The following is a 24,310-nucleotide window of genomic DNA, read 5'->3' as shown; positions in this document are numbered from 1 at the left end:
TAAAATTTGGCAGGAACGTTACTACTATTACTATATATGTGCTAAATAAAAATTAGCAAAATTGGATGAAGAACACGCCCACTTTTTAAAAAAAATTTTTTTAAATTCAAATTTTAACAAAAAATTTAATATCTTTACTATATATAAGTAAATTAAGTCAAAATTCAACTCCAGTAATAATATGATGCAACAAAATACAAAAATAAAAGAAAATTTCAAAATGGGCGTGGCTCCGCCCATTTTCATTTAGTTTGTCTAGAATACTTTTAATGCCATAAGTCGAACAAAAATTTACCAACCCTTCTCAAATTTGGTAGGAGCCTAGATTCTATGACGGTAACTGTTCTCTGTGAAAATGGGCGAAATCGGTGGAAGCCACGCCTAGTTTTTATACACAGTCCACCGTCTGTCCTTCCGCTCGGCCGTTAACACAATAACTTGAGCAAAAACCGATATATCTTTACTAAACTTAGCCCACGTACTTATCTGAACTCACTTTATCTTGGTATAAAAAATGGCCGAAATCCGACCATAACCACGCCCACTTTATCGATATCGAAAATTACGAAAAATGAAAAAATGCCATAATTCTATACCAACTACGAAAAAAGGGATGAAACATGGTAACTGGATTGGTTTATTGACGCAAAATATAACTTTGGAAAAAACTTTGTAAAATGGGTGTGACACCTACCATATTAAGTAGAAGAAAATGAAAAAGTTCTACAAGGCGAAATCAACAGCCTTTGGAATCTTGGTAGGAATACTGTTAGTGGTATTGCATATATAAATAAATTAGCAGTACCCGACAGATGATTTTCTGGATCACCTGGTCCACATTTTGGTCGATATCGCGAGAACGCCTTCACATATACATCTAAGGGCCACTCGCTTTTAAAACCCTCATTAATACTTTTAATTTGATATCCATATCGTACAAACACATTCTAGAGTCACCCTGGCCCACCCTAATGGCGATATCTCGAAAAGTTGTCCACCTATAGACCTAATGCCCACTCCCTCTTAAAATGCTCAGTAACACTTTTCGTTTGATACCCATATCGTACAAACATTCTACAGTCACCCCTGGCCCTCCCTAATGGCGATATCTCGGAAAGGCGTCCACCTATATACCTAATGTCCACTCCCTCTTAAAATGCTCAGTAACACCTTTCGTTGATACCCATATCGTACAAACATTCTAGAGTCACCCCTGGCCCACCCTAATGGCGATATCTCGAAAAGGCGTCCACCTATAGACCTAATGCCCACTCCCTCTTAAAATGCTCAGTAACACCTTTCGTTTGATACCCATATCGTACAAACATTCTAGAGTCACCCTTGGTCCACCTTTATGGCGATATCTCGAAAAGGCGTCCACCTATAGAACTAAGGATTACTCCCTTTTAAAATACTCATTACCACCTTTCATTTGATACCCATATCGTACAAACACATTCTAGAGTCACCCTGGCCCACCCTAATGGCGATATCTCGAAAAGGCGTCCACCTATAGACCTAATGCCCACTCCCTCTTAAAATGCTCAGTAACACCTTTCGTTTGATACCCATATCGTACAAACATTCTAGAGTCACCCTTGGTCCACCTTTATGGCGATATCTCGAAAAGGCGTCCACCTATAGAACTAAGGATTACTCCCTTTTAAAATACTCATTACCACCTTTCATTTGATACCCATATCGTACAAAAACATTCTAGAGTCACCCCTGGCCCACCCTAATGGCGATATCTCGAAAAGGCGTCCACCTATAGACCTAATGCCCACTCCCTCTTAAAATGCTCAGTAACACCTTTCGTTTGATACCCATATCGTACAAACATTCTAGAGTCACCCCTGGCCCACCCTAATGGCGATATCTCGAAAAGGCGTCCACCTATAGACCTAATGCCCACTCCCTCTTAAAATGCTCAGTAACACCTTTCGTTTGATACCCATATCGTACAAGCACATTCTAGAGTGACCCCTGGCCCACCCTAATGACGATATCTCGAAAAGGCGTCCACCTATAGACCTCATGCCCACTCCCTCTTAAAATGCTCATAAGCACCTTTCGTTTGATACCCATATCGTACAAACATTCTAGGGTCACCCTTGGTCCACCTTTATGGCGATATCTCGAAAAGGCGTCCACCTATAGAACTAAGGATTACTCCCTTTTAAAATACTCATTACCATCTTTCATTTGATACCCATATCATACAAACACATTCTAGAGTCACCCCTGGCCCACCCTAATGGCGACATTTCGAAAAGGCGTCCACCTATAGAACTAAGGATTACTCCCTTTTAAAATACTCATTACCACCTTTCATTTGATACCCATATCGTACAAAAACATTCTAGAGTCACCCCTGGCCCACCCTAATGGCGATATCTCGAAAAGGCGTCCACCTATAGACCTAATGCCCACTCCCTCTTAAAATGCTCAGTAACACCTTTCATTTGATTCCCATATCGTACAACTAGAGACACCCCTGGTCCACCTTTATGGCGATATCTCGAAACGGCGTCCACCTATGGAACTAAGGATCACTCCTTTTCAAAATACTCATTAACAGCTTTCATTTGATACCCATATCGTACAAACATATTCTAGAGTCACCCCTGGTCCACCTTTATGGCGATATCCCTAAATGGCGTCCATCCATAGAACTATGGCCTACTCTCTCTTAAAATACGCTTTAATACCTTCCATTTGATACACATGCCATACAACCACATTCCAGGGTTACCCTAGGTTCATTTTCCTACATGGTGATTTTCCTTATTTTGTCTCCATAGCTCTCAACTGAGTATGTAATGTTCGGTTACACCCGAACTTAGCCTTCCTTACTTGTTATATATATATATAGTGTATTCGCATGGCACAATTTTTAACGTTGGTATTAGTTAGTGTTACGTATACAGATTGTTTATTAGATAATTTTCTTCAGTTGAGCAATTAAACATTCGTATTCGTTTCAAAAATTCCGACATTTCGTTCTATTAGCTTGCTTGCGTTTAGCTAACTTTTTGTTAAAAAATCCAACGAATGGAAGAATATCCCGCATTTTGGCATCACTTTTCCACACCAAAACAAATCAGTTCTATATGCTTTTCATTTAAAATTTTGTATGTTTATTTAGGCCCGGTTTTACAGTGCGGGTTTAAACTCCAGTCAAAGTTGACAAGAGGTGAACGTTGCCACTTTGGTCGATAACATACAATTTTGCTGCTCATCTCAGCTTAAGCGACCGAAGTGGCAGGGTTAAACTATACTCAAGTGGACTTTAAACGCGCACTGAAAAACCGAACCTTAATTATAAACTTTTGCGATGCAATTATATATAAAAACGAATGTATTCCAAACGCCAACGAAAAATACGTCCTTTTACCATAAATAGTATAGATTAAATAAAAATAGAAAACAGCAAAGACGTAGTAAACAATAAATTGAACTAAAATTGTTGTAGGTAAAAATATTAATTTAGCTAAACCAGCATTTGTTTATAATCGTTGATTAATCGTAACTGTTGATAGCCTAAGCCGGCTTTTGAAATTTCAATACAAATTGATCTATTCCTTTTTTAAAGCAAAGCTTTTTTCTAGTGCAATTAGAAAATTTTGTTAGTATCGAAATTGTTTTACAAACCTGTGCTTCCTTTCTTTTAAGAATGTTAGCATAATTTAATATTAGTACAGAGAAATAAATAAAAAATTGATCATTTGTTGAAATAATAAAAAAACGTGTTTCATTTATAGTATTTTTAGCACTTTAAGAGCGTGTCATTTGCCACGAGGAAGGTCTTCCACTTCTAGTTTACAGACGGATACTTAAACAAGCGAGTGTGCTACTTAGCTTGCCCCCAATAAGATGAAAGAAGCGACAAAGTAATTCAATGTAGCGCTAATAGATCCCCGGAATTTCTAAGAGCAGATTTCCAAAGAAACTTAGAAATCTAAAGAAAGTAAGTTAATCAGGAAGTCAGAATGATGCTATCCGAACCCAATTGGCCTATAAGGTTTAATGTGGTCATATGGATAGTTCCCGAAATGGTCGGGCTAGTACCTTAATGTTGCTTTGTTACCGGAACGAGCCGGATCTATATACGATAAAGAACCATCGATATCGCTAGCAAAAAGAAGACGTAGTCATGATGCCCGAAATATTGAAGAAGGCAAAAAAGACTGCTTAGCAGTGGTTTTCAGGGTAGTTTTGCTGCAATTAGGTTAGAGTTATATCGCGTCAAACATAATTGCGCCACTACCCGGCCTTACTACTTTAGATACCAAATGGAACTTCTTCGCAACTAACAGAGAATGTGGATTAATATTTGCTTTTCTCTGCAGCTATTGAATATGCATTAGGTTCTTTATTGGTCTTTCTCACTGTGCAGCCCTGATCAGGTTTGAATATCACTGTAACAACATGAATGTATCAATTTGAAAATTGCGTGCTTTCAGGCAGAGGATGCGAAATGTGACATCCGGTGAAGTTTGCTTTGCGACATTACACTTTCAGTAAAATTTTTTAACTCTTTCTAGTGTTTCCTTTTTAATACTCTTTCTACATATTATTCTGATGCCAATGTTATAGAGATATTATTTTGTATTAAATTCTATCGAATACGATAAGAGATATACATATCTATATGCAAATATAATGGGGTATAGTGATGTATCGAGAGTGTTATGCGCTCTACACATACAGTACAAATGTCGCTCGAAGGTACACACGCCATTGTGAATGAAACAAGTGTGATATCGTCTGCATAGACGTCAAAATTCCAAATTAACTGGATCACCTGATTTGTAATTGTCTATCGCTATCTCATTCTGTATCTCTTTCTATCACCCGCTGACGATAGGCGCCGCCATATTGAACACCCTGTCAAAACGCTAAAAAGTAGCCATATTGAACATCCTGTCAGGCAGTTGACACATAAGATATCACACTTAGTTTCATTCACAATGACACACGCGAGCAGTTGAAGCAGAAGAACAAAACGTTTACTGGATCCAACTTTACTTATGACCATAATCGAAACCAGGAAATCAGCTGATTGGTACTTTTTTAATATAATTTGAGACTTCAACTTCCGGCGCAGCACGGTATTGACATTAGTCCATGGATTTACAAAAACAAAGTACATGGAATTTGTATTTATGGTTCCGCCTTGCTTATGACGAATACGGGAATGTGAAACATAATGAAGAGGCATAGAACAGGATTTTAACACTAGTTTAAGGATTTAATTTTTTCGAAATGTTATGACAATTAAAATTTCTCAGCTATATTTCTTTTGATTTTCAAAAAAACATTCATGCAACCAAACTATCCAACATGCGCCTAGCTCATACGCCTATTTGCGCTCACATTTTAAAACAGATGAGTAAATCTTTTGATGGATACCACCCAACCCCCTTGTACGAAATCGTGAGCTGTGAGAGCTAAAACATTCACATGGGAGGCTAAACTAAACTTTTTAGAACAGCGATAAACTTGAATAAATATATTCGCAGTCAGTTTGACTGGAGCAATTGTCGTGCGTGGTTGGTAGTTAAAAGACGGGTTCTTAGCTTTTATTTATTTATACATACATTCATATGTACAATATTTATACATGTGTAGTGTATATACAAAACAAAAAGGTATTTGTGCAAAGTATGGAATGAACTGTTAAATAATTAAATTTGTTGAAAATATTCTTGTGCAACGAAAAATTTTCTAAAAAAAGTGTTCAAAATATGCTACAAAGAGTCTGAGAGAAGTAAAAGTAAGCATAGATAATAATAGCAAAATTGAAAATGAAGATGACATCAAAGTGGAATTCAAACAAAAACGAAAGTGTACCTAGACAATGATCAAAAGTTACGAATTACAAAACCGTGTGTTTATTGTTGATATAATCATTTTACAAATTATAAATAAATTACAAACTTTCGAGTCTCTTTAGCTACTCTTGACCCATTTTTTGCACTTTTTCTAGCAGTCAAGGCTCATTTTCGAAGATTCTTTATAAAAACCTGTACATATTTACATGTACATTAGAGTGGCCAGAAACCCTACAAAAACGCGCAACAAATCACTAGCGAGAGTAGCCCGCGATTAGTCACTTTCTTCTCGAGTATGCTATGAACGAGTCACTTATGGATATACATAGTTGCGATTAGTATTATTTAAGTGTTATTTTTTTATTTTTTTGCAATATCAGTACAATATTAAAAAATTAAAAACATTGAACCCGAAAACAAACAACAACTATAAAATATTACCAATTGCAATCAAAAGAGGACAAGTCCAAGGCTACTCGTAAGGGTACAAATAGGACCTGCCCCGGTGTTTTCACCCGTCAGGCCTGCCATCGCAGTAGATTTGAGGAAAAACTACACTAAAAATTTCGCATCAAAAACACCCCAAAAGCGTTACCGTTGATTTCTTCATGTATAGATTGAGGCCGAGCGTCTCTTGCAATTTGCCTCGTGCTCAATTCTGGTTGGCGGGACGGGATCTACATGTTTAATGCCGACTGCTGAAATGCACATGAACTTTAATCGAGAAATTTTTCATGGTATAAAAACTACTCCGGAGTGTTTGTCAAACCGTTGCCGAGTGAAAGCCCCGCGTTAAAAAACTATTTTAAATCTGAAAACATTTATAAATTTTAATATAGTTGTTGTTGTTGTTGTTGTTTTTGTTGTAGTTGTTGTTGTTGTTGTTGTTGTTGTTGTTGTTGTTGTTGTTGTTGTAGCGATAAGGTTGCTCCCCGAAGGCTTTGTGGAGTGTTATCGATGTGATGGTCCTTTGCCGGATACAGAGCCGGTACGCTCCGGTAACACAGCACCATTAAGGTGCTTGCCCGACCATCTCGGGAACGAATTATATGGCCATATTACACCTTCAGACCATCCCTCCCTCCCCATCCCCAAGTTCCATGAGGAGCTTGGGGTCGCCAGAGCCTCGTCTGTTAGTAAAACAGGATTCGCCGCGGATAGGTGAGGTGAACAATTGGGTTTGGAGAAGCTATATGTTGCGCTGGCAGCCTGAAGGGTTGCACTACACAGCCCCTTGAATCTGGTATTTTAGTCGCCTCTTACGACAGGCATACCTACCGCGGGTATATTCTGACCCCCTAACCCGCTGGGGTAATAATTCATATAGTTTTATCCAAGACTTGAACCTAGAACCTTTGTTATGGTAGGCAGAGCACATCTGTTCACATCTACCTTTACGCAATACAGCTATACCGTACAATTGCACCACATTTATTCATCCAAAAAATGTTAACATTGCACTAATTTATTATTTTTTTTTTTTTATACTCAGTTGAGCAGAGCTCACAGAGTATATTAAGTTTGATTGGATAACGGTTGGTTGTACATATATAAAGGAATCGAGATAGATATAGACTTCCATATATCAAAATAATCAGGATCCAGAAAAAATTTGATTGAGCCATGTCCGTCCGTCCGTCCGTCCGTTAACACGATAACTTGAGTAAATTTTGAGGTATCTTGATGAAATTTGGTATGTAGGTTCCTGAGCACTCATCTCAGATCGCTATTTAAAATGAACGATATCGGACTATAACCACGCCCACTTTTTCGATATCGAAAATTTCGAAAAACCGAAAAAATGCGATAATTCATTGCCAAAGGCGGTTAAAGCGATGAAACTTGGTAGATGGGTTGACGTTATGACGCAGAATAGAAAATTAGTAAGATTTTGGACAATGGGCGTGGCACCGCCCACTTTTACAAGAAGGTAATTTAAAAGTTTTGCAAGCTGTAATTTGGCAGTCGTTGAAGATATCATGATGAAATTTGGCAGGAACGTTACTACTATTACTATATATGTGCTAAATAAAAATTAGTAAAATTGGATGAAGAACACGCCCACTTTTTAAAAAAAAAGTTTTTTTTAATTCAAATTTTAACAAAAAATTTAATATCTTTACTGTATATAAGTAAATTAAGTCAAAATTCAACTCCAGTAATGATATGATGCAACAAAATACAAAAATAAAAGAAAATTTCAAAATGGGCGTGGCTCCGCCCATTTTCATTTAGTGTGTCTAGAATACTTTTAATGCCATAAGTCGAACAAAAATTAACCAATCCTTTTGAAATTTGGTAGGAGCATAGATTCTATGACGTTAACTGTTCTCTGTGAAAATGGGCGAAATCGGTGGAAGCCACGCCCAGTTTTTATACACAGTCCACCGTCTGTCCTTCCGCTCGGCCGTTAACACAATAACTTGAGCAAAAACCGATATATCTTTACTAAACTTAGCCCACGTACTTATCTGAACTCACTTTATCTTGGTATAAAAAATGGCCGAAATCCGACCATAACCACGCCCACTTTATCGATATCGAAAATTACGAAAAATTAAAAAAATGCCATAATTCTATACCAAATACGAAAAAAGGGATGAAACATGGTAACTGGATTGGTTTATTGACGCAAAATATAACTTTGGAAAAAACTTTGTAAAATGGGTGTGACACCTACCATATTAAGTAGAAGAAAATGAAAAAGTTCTACAAGGCGAAATCAACAGCCCTTGGAATCTTGGCAGGAATACTGTTAGTGTTATTGAATATATAAATAAATTAGCAGTACCCGACAGATGATTTTCTGGATCACCTGATCCACATTTGGTCGATATCGCGAGAACGCCTTCACATATACATCTAAGGGCCACTAGCTTTTAAAACCCTCATCAATACCTTTAATTTGATATCCATATCGTACAAACACATTCTAGAGTCAACCCTGGTCCACCCTAATGGCGATATCTCGAAAAGACGTGCACCTATAGACCTAATGCCCACTCCCTCTTAAAATGCTCAGTAACACCTTTCGTTTGATACCCATATCGTAAAAACATTCTAGAGTCACCCCTGGCCCACCCTAATGGCGATATCTCGAAAAGGCGTCCACCTATAGACCTAATGTCCACTCCCTCTTAAAATGCTCAGTAACACCTTTCCTTTGATACCCATATCGTACAAACATTCTAGAGTCACCCCTGGCCCACCCTAATGGCGATATCTCGAAAAGGCGTCCACCTATAGACCTAATGCCCACTCCCTCTTAAAATGCTCAGTAACACCTTTCGTTTGATACCCATATCGTACAAACATTCTAGAGTCACCCCTGGCCCACCCTAATGGCGATATCTCGAAAAGGCGTCCACCTATAGACCTAATGCCCACTCTCTCTTAAAATGCTCAGTAACACCTTTCGTTTGATACCCATATCGTACAAACATTCTAGAGTCACCCTTGGTCAACCTTTATGGCGATATCTCGAAAAGGCGTCCACCTATAGAACTGAGGATTACTCCCTTTTAAAATACTCATTACCACCTTTCATTTGATACCCATATCGTACAAACACATTCTAGAGTCACCCTGGCCCACCCTAATGGCGATATCTCGAAAAGGCGCCCACCTATAGACCTAATGCCCACTTTCTCTTAAAATGCTCAGTAACACCTTTCGTTTGATACCCATATCGTACAAACATTCTAGAGTCACCCCTGGCCCACCCTAATGGCGATATCTCGAAAAGGCGTCCACCTATAGACCTAGTGCCCACTCCCTCTTAAAATGCTCAGTAACACCTTTCGTTTGATACCCATATCGTAAAAACATTCTAGAGTCACCCTTGGTCCACCTTTATGGCGATATCTCGAAAAGGCGTCCACCTATAGAACTAAGGATTGCTCCCTTTTAAAATACTCATTACCACCTTTCATTTGATACCCATATCGTACAAACACATTCCAGAGTCACCCCTGGCCCACCCTAATGGCGATATCTCGAAAAGGCGTCCACCTATGGACCTAATGCCCACTCCCTCTTAAAATGCTCAGTAACACCTTTCGTTTGATACCCATATCGTACAAACACATTCTAGAGTCCCCCCTGGCCCACCCTAATGGCGACATTTCGAAAAGGCGTCCACCTATAGACCTAATGCCCACTCCCTCTTAAAACGCTCAGTAACACCTTTCATTTGATTCCCATATCGTACAACTAGAGACACCCCTGGTCCACCTTTATGGCGATATCTCGAAACGGCGTCCACCTAGGGAACTAAGGATCACTCCTTTTCAAAATACTCATTAACAGCTTTCATTTGATACCCATATCGTACAAACATATTCTAGAGTTACCCCTGGTCCACCTTTATGGGGATTTCTCGAAAAGACGTTCACCTATAGAACTAAAGCCCATTCCCTTTTAAAATAATCATTATCACCTTTCATTTGATACCCATATCGTACAAACACATTCTAGAATCAGCCCTGGTCCACCTTTATGGCGATATCCCTAAATGGCGTCCATCCATAGAACTATGGCCTACTCTCTCTTAAAATACTCTTTAATACCTTCCATTTGATACACATGTCATACAACCACATTCCAGGGTTACCCTAGGTTCATTTTCCTACATGGTGATTTTCCTTATTTTGTCTCCATAGCTCTCAACTGAGTATGTAATGTTCGGTTACACCCGAACTTAGCCTTCCTTACTTGTTTTATACAAAATTTAGCTTCATTCTGTTTGCGGAACGTGAAGCTTACCGAAACATACCTGCGTTGGCGGTATCGTCTGTTAATGGAACTCTGAAGCTTACGTTGTCGTTTATCGTCTATCTTATTATCTCTATTCGTCAACTGCACAAAAACAATTGTCAAATTAGTTTTCGCTTTCAGAGCTGCTCTTCGTCATAGGAATATCGAGATAACGTAACATTTTGATTATCGTTTTACCTGTCGTATTGCTAATCGTGTTACAAACAGACGAACGACGATCGTTTTAGAGACGATAGCGTCAAAGGTTTTATTTATTAGTAAAGCTAAAATAAACCAAATTTTAGCCAAATTTTTTAACTCTGCAAGGAATTACAAAAATGCAAAGAAGAAATCGGTAGTGAGGTTTTTGCATAAAGCCTGCGAAAATAATTCTTTTCTGGCCACCCTAATGCACTTATACCGCATGCGTATGTACAATGCATTTCACAAACAGAAACGTTTGTTTTGGTAATTAGTTGGCAGACATTGTACAATATCTGACTTTAGCGAATTTTCGCCTAGCCGGCTGATGTTCGCTAATATGGCTAAACGATCTATCTCAATATTAAATGTTTATAACTTCAAAGTTCGAAACATTGTTATTAAATGACTTTATAAACTGTTTACTACCATAAACAAGGATTAAGGCCCGGTTTTTCAGTACGAGGTCAACTCAGTTTGTCAGTTAAACTACGCTTAAACTTGTTCTGCAGTTTTTCGGTCTACCTTAACTGAAGTTTAAGCTTAGCTTAAGCGGCCGATCTGGCAGCGTTAAACTCTAGTTAACCTATCAAGTTATTTGCATTCGTTCGAAATAGTGTCGAATATACCCAACAAGCATTTAGGCTTGAGTACCATTAGAACTCATGTTGATAACTAGGCATACTTCTAAAATCTCAAAGTTGTTTTGAAACAGTGACTGAACTCGAGAATCATAGCGTACTCACACAAAAGGGAATTTTTTATAAAGCAAAAAATGATATTACTTAAGTTGAAGAAATTTAATTCTCCAATTTGTGGCTCTCTAACTGGACTCAAATGTAAGATTCCATACTACAGTATTTTCACGAAAATAAAATAAAATACATGTAATTCATTTTTAATTAATTACGCTTCATGACTGATAACAACCAAGTGTTTTTTGTTTGTTTGTAGTTTTAAGTTGCTTCCATTCATTTATTGGAATGAAAACTACCTTGGCCCGGCTTACTTAGAAGCTATAACGCCATAACTAATTCTTGTTTTGTGAAATCTTTCAGAAGTTTGATGTCTTTAGATTTCTGTACAGTTTCTACCAACACACAATTAATACACTAAGGCCAGAACCATGTGCGTAGGTTTCTGCGTAATTGAGGCTACTATATATTTAGCTACATTCCGATTTAATGGTTTACTCCATGTACGATAAATTTTTCAGTTTTTCAAACGTTGCTTTCATGGTTTTGAATACTTTATGCGTAATTTAATTTTTTGTCATTTCGACTCCCGCATTATCCGCCATTTTATTCTCAACTACATGAATAGCGTCCTTTTATAGCACGCGGTTGAGTTGTGGGGAAAAAAGAACTTGACGCGACGACGTTACAAAACGAAGTGCAACCAAGCGTTTATTTCTCACAATAAACAGCTGTTGGTTTTGGTGGGACCATCTTGGAGATTTTTTTTCAACTCCACCTCAACTCGATATCCAGTGTAGGATATCAACTGGAGAAATGTGTTAAATATTCATTTGAGAACTGTACATTTCTCAAAATCTAAGTTGGATAATAATTAATAAAATAATATTAATGACGTTGGAGATCAACTCGAAAACTCTTAATTTTACATAATTTCTCAAAGGTTGTTAGTGATTGGAGAATGAAGTTGGATAACACCTCGAGAACTATCTGGTTTAAAAATAATTAAATAATAGCCGTGTTTTTTATACACGCGTATACGTTTACGTTTGCGCGTAAAAAAAAACCATATTCTCGCTTAGATAATGCTTAGGAGAACCATCTAGCGGAAGTGGGGTGTACCGAAAAGCGGAGACACAACGCTCTGTTGTAAGGCTGAGTATAACATATAGCTGAATCAGTTGCGATGAATTGTGGATACGCATAGAATACATAGAATTAGTGTAGAGGGTGAGGCATAGACACTTATTTCAGTTACATCTGAGTATAATGCGTATTGAAATTTAGTAGGACAAATTTTATGCGGAGCAATTTCAGAGGTGTATTTAAAGTTTCACGCTTAGCAGTTCGTATAAAGTTTAAGCGTATAGACGTTTACGTGTAAAAAAACACGGCTAATGATGTTGGATATCCGAAACTAGATATATATTTCGCTGGAGAATTTTGTTCCCTGTTTGTTGGGTAAACAAATTCCAGCTGTTGCCGTATCTACAAATTATCTAGATAATAAAACAAGTAAGGAAGGCTAAGTTCGGATGTAACCGAACATTACATACTCAGCTGAGAGCTTTGGAGACAAAATAAGGGAAAATCACCATGTAGGAAAATTAACCTAGGGTAACCCTGGAATGTGTTTGTATGACATGAGTATCAAATGGAAGGTATTAAAGAGCATTTTAAAAGGGAGTGGGCCGTAGTTCTATAGGTGGACGCCATTTCGGGATATCGCCATAAAGGTGGACCAAGGGTTACTCTAGAATGTGTTTGTACGATATGGGAATCAAATGTAAGGTGTTAATGAGTATTTTAAAAGGGAGTGGGCCTTAGTTCTATAGGTGAACGCCTTTTCGAGATATCGCCATAAAGGTGGACCTGGAGTGACTCTAGAATTTTTTGTACGATATTTGTATCAAATTAAAGGTATTAATGAGGGTTGTAAAAGGGAGTGGCCCTTAGTTGTATATTTGAAGGCGTTTTCGAGATATCGACCAAAATGTGGACCAGAGTGACCCAGAACATCATCTGTCGGGTACCACTAATTTATTTATATATGTAATACCACGAACAGTATTCCTGCCAAGATTCCAAGGGCTTTTGATTTCGCCCTGCAGAACTTTTTCATTTTATTCTACTTAATATGGAAGGTGTCACACCCATTTTGCAAAGTTTTTTCTAAAGTTATATTTTGCGTCAATAAACCAATCCAATTGCAATATGTCATCCCTTTTTTCATATTTGGTATAGAATTATGGCATTTTTTTTTTTTCATTTTTCGTAATTTTCGATATCGAAAAAGTGGGCGTGGTCATAGTCGGATTTCGGCCATTTTTTATACCAAGATAAAGTGAGTTCAGATAAGTACGTGAACTAAGTTTAGTAAAGACATATCGATTTTTGCTCAGGTTATCGTGTTAAGGGCCGAGCGGAAGGACAGACGGTCGACTGTGTATAAAAACTGGGCGTGGCTTCAACCGATTTCGCTCATTTTCATAGAAAACAATTATCGTCATAGAATCTATGCTCCTACCAAATTTCACAAGGATTGGTTAATTTTTGTTCGACTTATAGCATTAAAAGTATTCTAGATAAATTAAATGAAAAAGGGCGGAGCCACGCCCATTTTGAAATTTTCTTTTATTTTTGTATTTTGTTGCACCACATCATTACTAGAGTTGAATGTTGACATAATTTATTTATATACTGTAAAGATATTTTTTTTTAAGTGGGCGTGTTCGTCATCCGATGTTGCTATTTTTTTTTAGTACACATATAGGAATATTAGTAACGCTCTTGCCAAATTTCATCATGATATCTTCAACGACTGCCAAATTACGGCTTGCAAAACTCTCAAATTACCTTCTTTGAAAAGTGGGCGGTGCCACGCCCATTGTTCAAAATTTTACTAATTTTCTATTCTACGTCATAAGGTCAACCCACCTACCAAGCTTCATCGCTTTATCCGTCTTTGGTAATGAATTATCGCACTTTTTGGGTTTTTCGAAATTTTCGATATCGAAAAAGTTATAGTTATAGTCCGATTTCGTCTATTTTAAATAGCGATCTGAGATGAGTGCCCAGGAACCTACATACCAAATTTCATCAAGATATCTCAAAATTTACTCAAGTTATCGTGTTTACGGACGGACGGACATGGCTAAATAAATTTCTTTTGTCGCACAGATCATTTTGATATATCTTTTTTATATCTATCTCGATTAGTTTATGCCATTACGGATTACCGTTATGCAACCAAAGTTAATATACTCTGTGAGCTCTGCTCAGCTGAGTATAAAAACCAATGTTGCCGCACAAGAAAGCCTTTGGGGTTGGCGGTCTTAAACTGTGACTGAAAAATTGCTCAGTTTAACTGGAATTTAAATTTGACTAGAGTTTAAGTAAACTTAGTTTAAGCTTAGCTTAACCAACTACTGAAAAACCGGGCCTTAGTCTCCAAAATATTGTTACTAAAGAGAAGATTGTGTTTTACAGTACGTGCTGTGTCGCTGAAGTACCTATGCAGATAGAACAATAAAAAGTGACGTAGAACGTTTAAGAAAATCACCGACAATATGTAAAAATACATTCCTTAGATGGTTTTTATTTGCAAAATTTTATCGTTTTTTCTCACACACAATTTTGGTTGAATTAGTAATGCGAAATAGTGCTAAAGAAAATGTATGAAGAGAGTTTATTAGCTTAACCTGAGCAAATAATTTTATAATATTATTATCGCTCCTTTTAGTAATAATTTGTTTTTCTTAAAGCAATTGATAGTTTTCTATACGTAAGAATGTTGACTTGTGTTGCGCAACAATTGTTATGGATTGGCGAACTAAAATCTGTAAATATGTTCAATTTGAAAAAACTAGCACAAACCGTATAATTAAAAAAAAAAGAATTGAAAATAATGCAAAGTGACCTCAAAGTTATCTAAAAATAGTCAGAAAATATTGCTCAAGTGATGTAGAAAACATCAAAAAAAAAAAGTGAGGACGGGACTGCCTTTTGCTGTGACGCCCCACTTACAAAGCAACTGGCCGGCCGCTTGCATGCTACGCGTCCCCGATATGATCTCCAAGCCTTAAGATTGCTCGCTGGAAGAAAATTCAGGCCTGCCAAAACACTGCACCTAGAACCGCTACAGCCTAACTTCTAATGTCCCCAGAACATCAACTACACAATGTGGGAGAGAAATGAAATGCTTAACAAACAGTTTCTGTTGAATACCCAGGAACCCGGGCATCCCAAAAGACATTGAAGAGGCCATACTTCCCACGTGCTTGAGAAGTCATCTCCGCAAGCATTATGAGGAAATACAGCGCCTGAGAACACAGTGGCATAAAGAAAACAAGTACAAACAGGTCCTCAGTGACATCCACAAAAAGGCGCCGGACCTCTATGCCAGGCATTGCGCGTTGAAGCCAGTTCCTAAAGATAAATAGCCTTAGCTCTCAGAAGAGGAGAACACTCAGGAAAACGCGCGTTACTCTAGCTTAGCTTCGATCTAGATACTATAACAGGTTAAACTCTTACCTATGCAGAATCAACCCCAACATATCTACACACATACACCTCTCTTACTCTGGTTCACCTCCGTTGAAACTGCATGTTTCCTTAGACTTCCGTTAGATGATATTGATGACAATTGAGTGAGTGGTCGCGCCTATTGGTTTGGGGCGAAGCACTGCTACAACAACAATAGATAATCCAGAAAATAGTTTCGAAAATGATCTGAACTGTTTCCTGAAAATTTCTGAAAACGATTGCGAAATCAAAATTGGTACTGACAAAGTTCTGAAAGCAGCACTACGCGGCGCGGCCATAAGCGGTAACGTTGCTCAAATATGCAAAAAAGTGAAGCGCCGCTGCAGCTAAATGTCGCGCCGCTTAATATGCCCTTTAGCTTAAGCGCCAACTAAAGCTGCAGACATTGGTGCTTTATCGGTAACCGTATCGGTAACCTTATAACAGCTGATTCGACCAACCTTATGGGAATCAATGCAATCGATTATTGGCGCCGCTAAGGTCGTAACCGTATCGTAGCCAACCAATTGGTTTTTGGTTTACCTTCGTAACGACAAACAGCTGATTACGTAAAGGATACGACTACAGCGATACGACGGCACCAATGACTCCCGCTTAAGTAAGTAAGAATAACATCAGAAGAAACTAAACACTCGATTTTGTCTTGTCTGTTTGGCTGTCTGTGTGTTTGTACACGCACAACTCAAAGACTAATCCACGTAACTGGTTAAAATGTTGCCTGATGTCCGGCTTAAATTATTGGACCAATGCTTACCTTATATGTACCCAATAAACATTTTTGTCAATTCTCAGTTTGAGATACATTTGAGAATCAGTCCATTTCTCACATTTCAAACGTTAGTTTTCAAATGCATTTCAAATACCCGTTGATAGCATTCTCAAGCTAAAAGGCACATTTTTAATATGAAATTTTTCTTTATTTTCAAATTGAGAATTTTTGGACTCTCAACTTTTTCTCCAATGAGAATAAAGCGGAACGAAATGGAATCCACTGTTGTGCCACTTTCGGTAAGGAAATTTGTTATTTGCCTCACTTCACTTTTAACTCGTTTAGATTTATGCATAATGATGTAGTACAGTATCACTTAATATTATTAAAATATATAAATTCCTTCCTTATTTTTCCAGTTTATGTCCAACTTCACTTAATAAAATCGCTTGTTTACATTTCCAGCTAAAGTATGCAAATTAGACGACGACACTGTCGATAGCATTAAGGTAAAATAAGCATGTTGTACTATGTTTTGTTTTATTTTTGGATTTCAAGGACAATTATTATGTACGATTATGTATTATTAACGAACATATTCCATGATATCGATGGTTTTCAACCAGAATGGAACGAAATGCAAGTATATCTCAAACCATTCTCAAGTTGAAGAACAACGTTTGAGAAAAAGTTGAGAGAATATTTATCTTCAAATGATTAATAATGCTGAATATGAAACTGAGAATAAATGTTCTCTCAAACATTTGAGAGAAAAAAATTTTCAAGTACCTATGTCTCAAATTATTCTCAAGTTGAAGATCGACGTTTGAGAAAAAGTCGAAAAAATATTTTGTTTCAAATGATAAATAATGCTGAATGCAGTGTTTGTTGGGTATTGCTTTGATTTGGGTATGTAGGAAAGGCTACTACAAACTCACAAAAAAAGTATCGCAGCAAAACAATGAAGATCCGCTTAGAGTGCGTTGTAAAAAAACGTTATCAAACAGGAAAAAAGTACGTCTGATTAAATGTGACGCGAATGTGCCCCGCTCCGTCCTCTAAAAACAATTGTATTTGTGAAAGAAATTCGTAAGTATAGAGTCTTAATACAAAAAACAGCGTTTCCTAAACTTTTACAAAAGTAGAAAGCTTTTTTAAGTGTCCCTCTATTGTTTTATTATTGTGATAGCACACAGAATGCTAATAATTTGGAGGGAAAATACCCGCGAAGAAATTAAGGTCGAACATCCCCAATCTAATTTTTTTCTAAAAACTAGTCGTCTCTACAGCCTCCTCTGCAAATTCCGAGGAACGATCCGATTTTTTCTTTGTGTTGCTTGTCAGTATATTTGTTCTCTGATAAATATTGAGATCGAGAACCAGTTAAGCATTGTAGGCGCGCAGTAAAAAAATGACTACCTCAAATCGGGACCAAAATCTATTACGCCAAAAATTGCGCCCGCCGTATACCACGTGCTTAAAAAAGCGATAATGTTTAAGCGCCTTGGCAAACTGTTCAAAGTCCATTCCTTCTTATCACTAAAATTTATATACACATGTAAAAATTAGCAAGTAAAGGTGTCTAAGTTCGGGTGTAACCGAACATTATATACTCAGCGTGAGCTTCAATAGTATATTTCATTTCAGATAAATTACTTTTCTACATAACACGTGGCACCGTTCTTTTAAAAAAAATTCATTCCATTTCCTCTTACAATAAAACTTCAAAAGTGAAATATCATTGATTCAAAACTATTTTTCGCTAGGTTATAGCTTATTATTCTAGTCGTCGACCCTTTTAAAGTTGTTTTATATCTAATTTGCCGTGGTCTTTAACCGATCCCGTCCATTTTTACTAGAAATATTTTGTGCTATAAGGAAAATATGTGTATAAAATTTCATTACGATATGTTAATTTTTCTTCCAGTTATGGCTCCCGAAACATAGAAAATTGCTTAGTCATAAAAGGGGCGGTGCCACACCCATTTTCAAAAAATTTTGTGTTTTCGAATTTAATGTTATAATTAAATTTAGAAACTAAAATTCTATTGATACAAAGCTCTTTTTCGCTAAGATGTAGCTTTTATTTTCGTCTACGACCCTTTTAAAAGGCTTTTATATATAAGTGGGCGTGGTCTTTAACCGATCTCGTCCATTTTTTCTAGAAAAATTTCCTGCTATAGGGAAGATTTGTGTACCCAATTTTATTACGATCCGTTAACTTTTCTTCGAGTTATGGCTCCCGAAACATAGAAAATTGCTTAATCATAAAAGGGGCAAATTTTTTAAATTTGAAGTTTTTCCTATTTATTGTTATAAATACACTTGGGAAATGAAATACCATTGATATAAAGCTCTTTTTTCAAAGATATAGCTTATTTTATTCGTCCACGACTTTTATATAAAAGTGGGCGTGGTCCTAAACCGATTTCGTTAATTTTTCTTTAAAGCATTCCCTATAGTAAAGACAACCTCTCTGCCGAATTTTGTTATGAGAGGTTTAACGATTTTTGAGTTATGATTAATAATATTTGTAAAATTGATCACAAGTGGGCGGTGCCACACCCATTTTAAAATTTTTTTCAAATTTGTATCAAGAGTCTCAATACCAGTCCACACGTCAAATTTTAACATTCTGGGTGTATTATTTACTAAATAATCAGGTTTTTGTGTTTTCCGAAATGTTATAAATATAAAAAGTGGGCGTGGTTATCATCCGATTTCGCTCATTTTCAATACCGATCTATTCTGGGTCCAGATAAGCTCGTATACCAAATTTGATGAAGATATCTCAATATTTATTCAAGTTATCGTGTTAACGGACAGACGGACGGACGGACATGGCTCAATCAAATTTTTTTTCGCCCAGATCATTTTGATATATGGAAGTCTATATCTATCTCGATTCCTTTATACCTGCACAGCCAACCGTTATCCAATCAAAATTAGTATACTCTGTGTGCAAAGCACGCTGAGGGAGTCCGCGATTTAGAGGTACTATGACATTTTTTTTAATTCAGGAGGGTCTTTAGTTGTTCAATGTGCAATTTTTAAGCTGAATTTCAAAAACAACGAAAATCTGCATTTCGTTTTAATATTATAGCGAAGTGTGAAAAATAAAAATCTATATATATCTATATATATATAAAAAGAAAGGCTAAAACGTGTGTTAGTTGGTCGCCGGTGTTTGAAGATATGCGTCGGTCGATTTTGTTCAAACTTTCACACATGTTGCGTAAACCTCACTCGGTGGTTACTACATAGGTTTCGTTGCGATCGAAGTACAGGGTCTGGAGATATAGGCCGAAACGTGGACCCGAGTACCCCTAGAATGTGTTTATAGAATATGGATAACAAATGAAAGCTGTTGATGAGTGCTTTAGTAGGGGGTAATTTTCATACCCCTGGGTGACTAGGGTCGCGAGATATAGCCCAAAACGTGGGCCAGTGAATGCCTAGACAGTGTTTATACAATATGGATATCAAATGAAAGCTGTTGATGAGTGCTTTAGTACAGAGTAATATATTATCCAGAGACGGACTGGGACTGGGATTAGGACTAGGACTAGGACTGAGAATCGGAGTGGGACTGGGACTGGGACTGGAATAAAATACATACCACACTCTGGGACAGGCAATTAGGGATGCAGAAGAATGAGAAGGAATTGAGAGAAGACAGAAGGAGATTGAGAAAGAGATAGAATGAGACGAAGATGGAGATAGATGAAGAGAAAAAGACGAAGGGAGGAGTGAATAAAAGGATTAGGAAAAAGTGAAGAGGGGGGAGGGCAGAGTCAGACCGAAAAAGCTTATTAAAATGTATGCAGATAGGCCAAATTTAGGGCAGGACAATGTCTGCCGGGTCTTCTAGTAATATAATAAAACGTTAATTTGCAAACAACTAATACTACACATTTCACATCCATTTATTATATTTACGGGCCAATTCACAAAGCCTAACTGTTTATTTTGGATTAAACGAACGTTTAGAAAGCTTGTGAATAACCACAAGCGGGTGAAATTGGAGGAGCACTTAATGAATTGTAGCCTCTCTGCATATGTATGTAGGTAAGCTATGACAAAGTATCCATCGCCTTTTTGATAAAGTGATCTCCAATGCCAAAAAAAATGCGCCAGCGCTTTCTGCATTCTACGGTTGACAAAGCCAGATGGCGGGCCAACAGATGCGCACACAAACATAAACACTGCGCGTTCCCTATTACCATCACCGCCAAAGAGGTTGAAGATGCCATCGTTCATGCTAAATCATCTAAAGCAGTGCCTTTACATTGTTTATCTGGCGCCGGATCATTACAACGGGATGATGGCTTTTATCTCCTCGGTCATTAGGTCATGAAATATGTATAACAATATACCTTTGTTAGAGAACATCATTTCCTCTGTGTGCTTATTATAACTTGTGACATTTTCTTTTCTGAAAATGTTGGTTCTTCTCAGTTCTCTTGAGCTTGTATGTTCCTTTCACAAAACTTTTTCCATTGAATAGGAAAAGGCATACCAAAACCTACAAATTGAGCCTTTTATCGGAGCGCAAGGTGACTTGGTTCAAAATTTAGAATTTAAGAGTGCAAAATGAGGGTAAATTTTTTTTTTTGTTCGAGAAAAGAAAACGCCTTAAGTAACATGTAGTCTTATCAGCTCCGAAGAGCCTCGAATCCAATAAATATATGTTGCTTGTTTGCAGCTCGAAATAAAAAAAATGTAACAGCACTCAAGTCACAAGCACAAAAGCACTAATCTGCATCGATTGATTTTAAGGGTGACACTTCATTGAGTATACAACATACGTCACATAAATTTGAATAAATAAGTTGGCATTGGCATTTTATAGCCAGGTGGACAGAGCAAAACGAAACAATTAATTTGAACGGTTCAGTTCGATCCATGGTACAGAACCGAATACAATAAAAAATCGGTCAATCCCGTTTTTTAAACGGACTTTTAGCTTGACTTGACAGGCCGGGCGGCACGAATTTTGTAATTAAAATTTAAGTAACTTCCCGATAAGCTACAAGCTTCAAACTTGGAATATAGTTCACAACCCGATGACAATGCAATAATAAGAAAAAAACTCCGATAAGTGGCGCATGGATCGAAATATTTCAAAAAATCGTATTTGTGGTCCGATTTGGTTCATATTTGGAACACATAATACATACATGAATAGAAAGCGACGTATGAAAAAATCGCCGCTAGGTGGTGCAAGGATCGATATATTCAAAAAATCGTATTTGTGGTCCGATTTGGCTCATATTTGGAACAAATATTACATACTGTCCGGTAGAAGTGACAACAAAATATTTGGACTTAGATTGTAATAAATAGTTAGGACAGAGTCCTTGTAATAATAAGTCCCTAAATAAACTAAATAGAATGAGAAATAATAGGCAATGAAACAAAGACTAAAAAGCTGAAAATAAAATAATTATAAAAAACATGTTTAGTTACGCGGTTTTATTAAAATTTTTAAAACTGCGATTTTCGCAGATTATGGTATGCTATATTAAAATACATACACCCCAGGAAAAATTGTAAAGTCGTAGAACCAATAACAAGTGAGTTAAGCCACTTTTGAAAATCAATTTCTGCATATAGTGAATGGAGAAAAAAAAATTTTGTTTGCTTCTCCTGTAAAATTTCTAATTTGTTGGTTAGAGTCTTTGTGAATTAAGCTAACGATATGCTGGTCTAGTGACGGCTTTAAAATATTTAAAGTACGTTGAATTCATTTATTTTTAGAGATCTAAACCATAATCCCGATATACACAAGCCGCAAAACAATTCTAAACCCAGATATGACAAAATCCGGACACAAGAGCCTGATAAACTGGTTTTTCCGGGCGAGTTTAAACTACAGTTTGAATGGAGTTTAACTTTGCCATTCCTGATGCTGATGCTCTGTTTCATGACAACTTTGCCTTTAACTTTGCCTTAAAGTTGAAGTTAAGCTCAGTTCCAACTTGTGACGGCGGTTTCAAGGAGTCTCTACATAAGCGTAGGATAGAGGAGGATCCTTTCTGTCCACACTGTCCCACCGAATTGAAAAACGCAGAACTTAATGTTTCATTGCCCACGTTTTCACGACGAAAGACTCTCTGTACAGAGTTTTCCATTAGAAATTTAGATAGATGCAACAAATTAAATGGGGTTACAAAATGCTGCAATCAGAACTACCACCGGATGTCTCCTTATGACACCCGAACACAACTAACATAGTGAGGCCAAAGAGCTCAACATTTAAGAGCACAATGAAATGCTGAACAGGAAGTTTTTGCTAAATTGTCACAAACCAGGACATCCTAGCACACAACTAGCCTCTTCTCCACGGGGATTGAGGGAACATCGCCATAAGCACTAAGACGAGTTCCGGCACCTTCCAACACAGCCGTTTTATCCAGACAAGAATAAGCAGGCCCTAAGCCAAATCCACACAGAATCGGTAAACGCTTTTGCCAGGACGCGCCCGACGGCCACAGTGGTGTGATGGTAGCGTGCTTCGCCTATCATGCCGTATGCCCTGGGTTCAACTCCCGGGCAAAGCAACATCAAAATTTTAGAAATAAGATTTTTCAATTAGAAGAAAATTTTTCTAAGCGGGGTCGCCCCTCGGCAGTGTCTGGCAAGCGCTCCGATTGTATTTCTGCCATGAAAAGCTCTCAGTGAAAACTCATCTGCCTTGCAGATGCCGTTCGGAGTCGGCATAAAACATGTAGGTCCCGTCCGGCCAATTTGTAGGGAAAAATCAAGAGGAGCACGACGCAAATTGGAAGAGAAGCTCGGCCTTAGATCTCTTCGGAGGTTATCGCGCCTTACATTTATTATACTCAGTTGAGCAGAGCTCACAGAGTATATTAAGTTTGATTGGATATATAAAGGAATCGAGATAGATATAGACTTCCATATATCAAAATAATCAGGATCCAGAAAAAATTTGATTGAGCCATGTCCGTCCGTCCGTCCGTCCGTCCGTCCGTCCGTTAACACGATAACTTGAGTAAATTTTGAGGTATCTTGATGAAATTTGGTATGTAGGTTCCTGAGCACTCATCTCAGATCGCTATTTAAAATGAACGATATCGGACTATAACCACGCCCACTTTTTCGATATCGAAAATTTCGAAAAACCGAAAAAATGCGATAATTCATTGCCAAAGGCGGTTAAAGCGATGAAACTTGGTAGATGGGTTGACGTTATGACGCAGAATAGAAAATTAGTAAGATTTTGGACAATGGGCGTGGCACCGCCCACTTTTACAAGAAGGTAATTTAAAAGTTTTGCAAGCTGTAATTTGGCAGTCGTTGAAGATATCATGATGAAATTTGGCAGGAACGTTACTACTATTACTATATATGTGCTAAATAAAAATTAGCAAAATTGGATGAAGAACACGCCCACTTTTTAAAAAAAAATTTTTTTTAATTCAAATTTTAACAAAAAATTTAATATCTTTAGTGTATATAAGTAAATTAAGTCAAAATTCAACTCCAGTAATGATATGATGCAACAAAATACAAAAATAAAAGAAAATTTCAAAATGGGCGTGGCT

The 24,310-nt window shown here is 37.3% G+C and overlaps 1 protein-coding gene across 2 annotated transcripts in view; it reads left to right on the top strand.

The window, feature by feature from the left end:
- Nucleotides 1-5,539: 5,539 nt before the first annotated feature.
- Nucleotides 5,540-24,310, top strand: part of LOC137251022 (alanine aminotransferase 1-like) — a 55,396-nt gene continuing 36,625 nt past the window's right edge. The window contains exon 1 of one of the 2 annotated variants that reach the window (XM_067784868.1): nt 5,540-5,654. The gene's annotated coding sequence lies outside the window, so the exon portion shown is untranslated. Of the gene's footprint in view, nt 5,780-24,310 lie in introns of both variants that reach the window. The other variant, XM_067784867.1, reaches the window with a different exon arrangement.

Source organism: Eurosta solidaginis, chromosome 4, assembly GCF_040869045.1.
Source record: "Eurosta solidaginis isolate ZX-2024a chromosome 4, ASM4086904v1, whole genome shotgun sequence".
In the NCBI taxonomy this organism is placed as follows: Eukaryota; Metazoa; Arthropoda; class Insecta; order Diptera; family Tephritidae; genus Eurosta; species Eurosta solidaginis.
The sequence above is the reverse complement of the archived record's forward strand: the minus strand, read 5'-3'. Positions and strand labels throughout refer to the sequence as shown.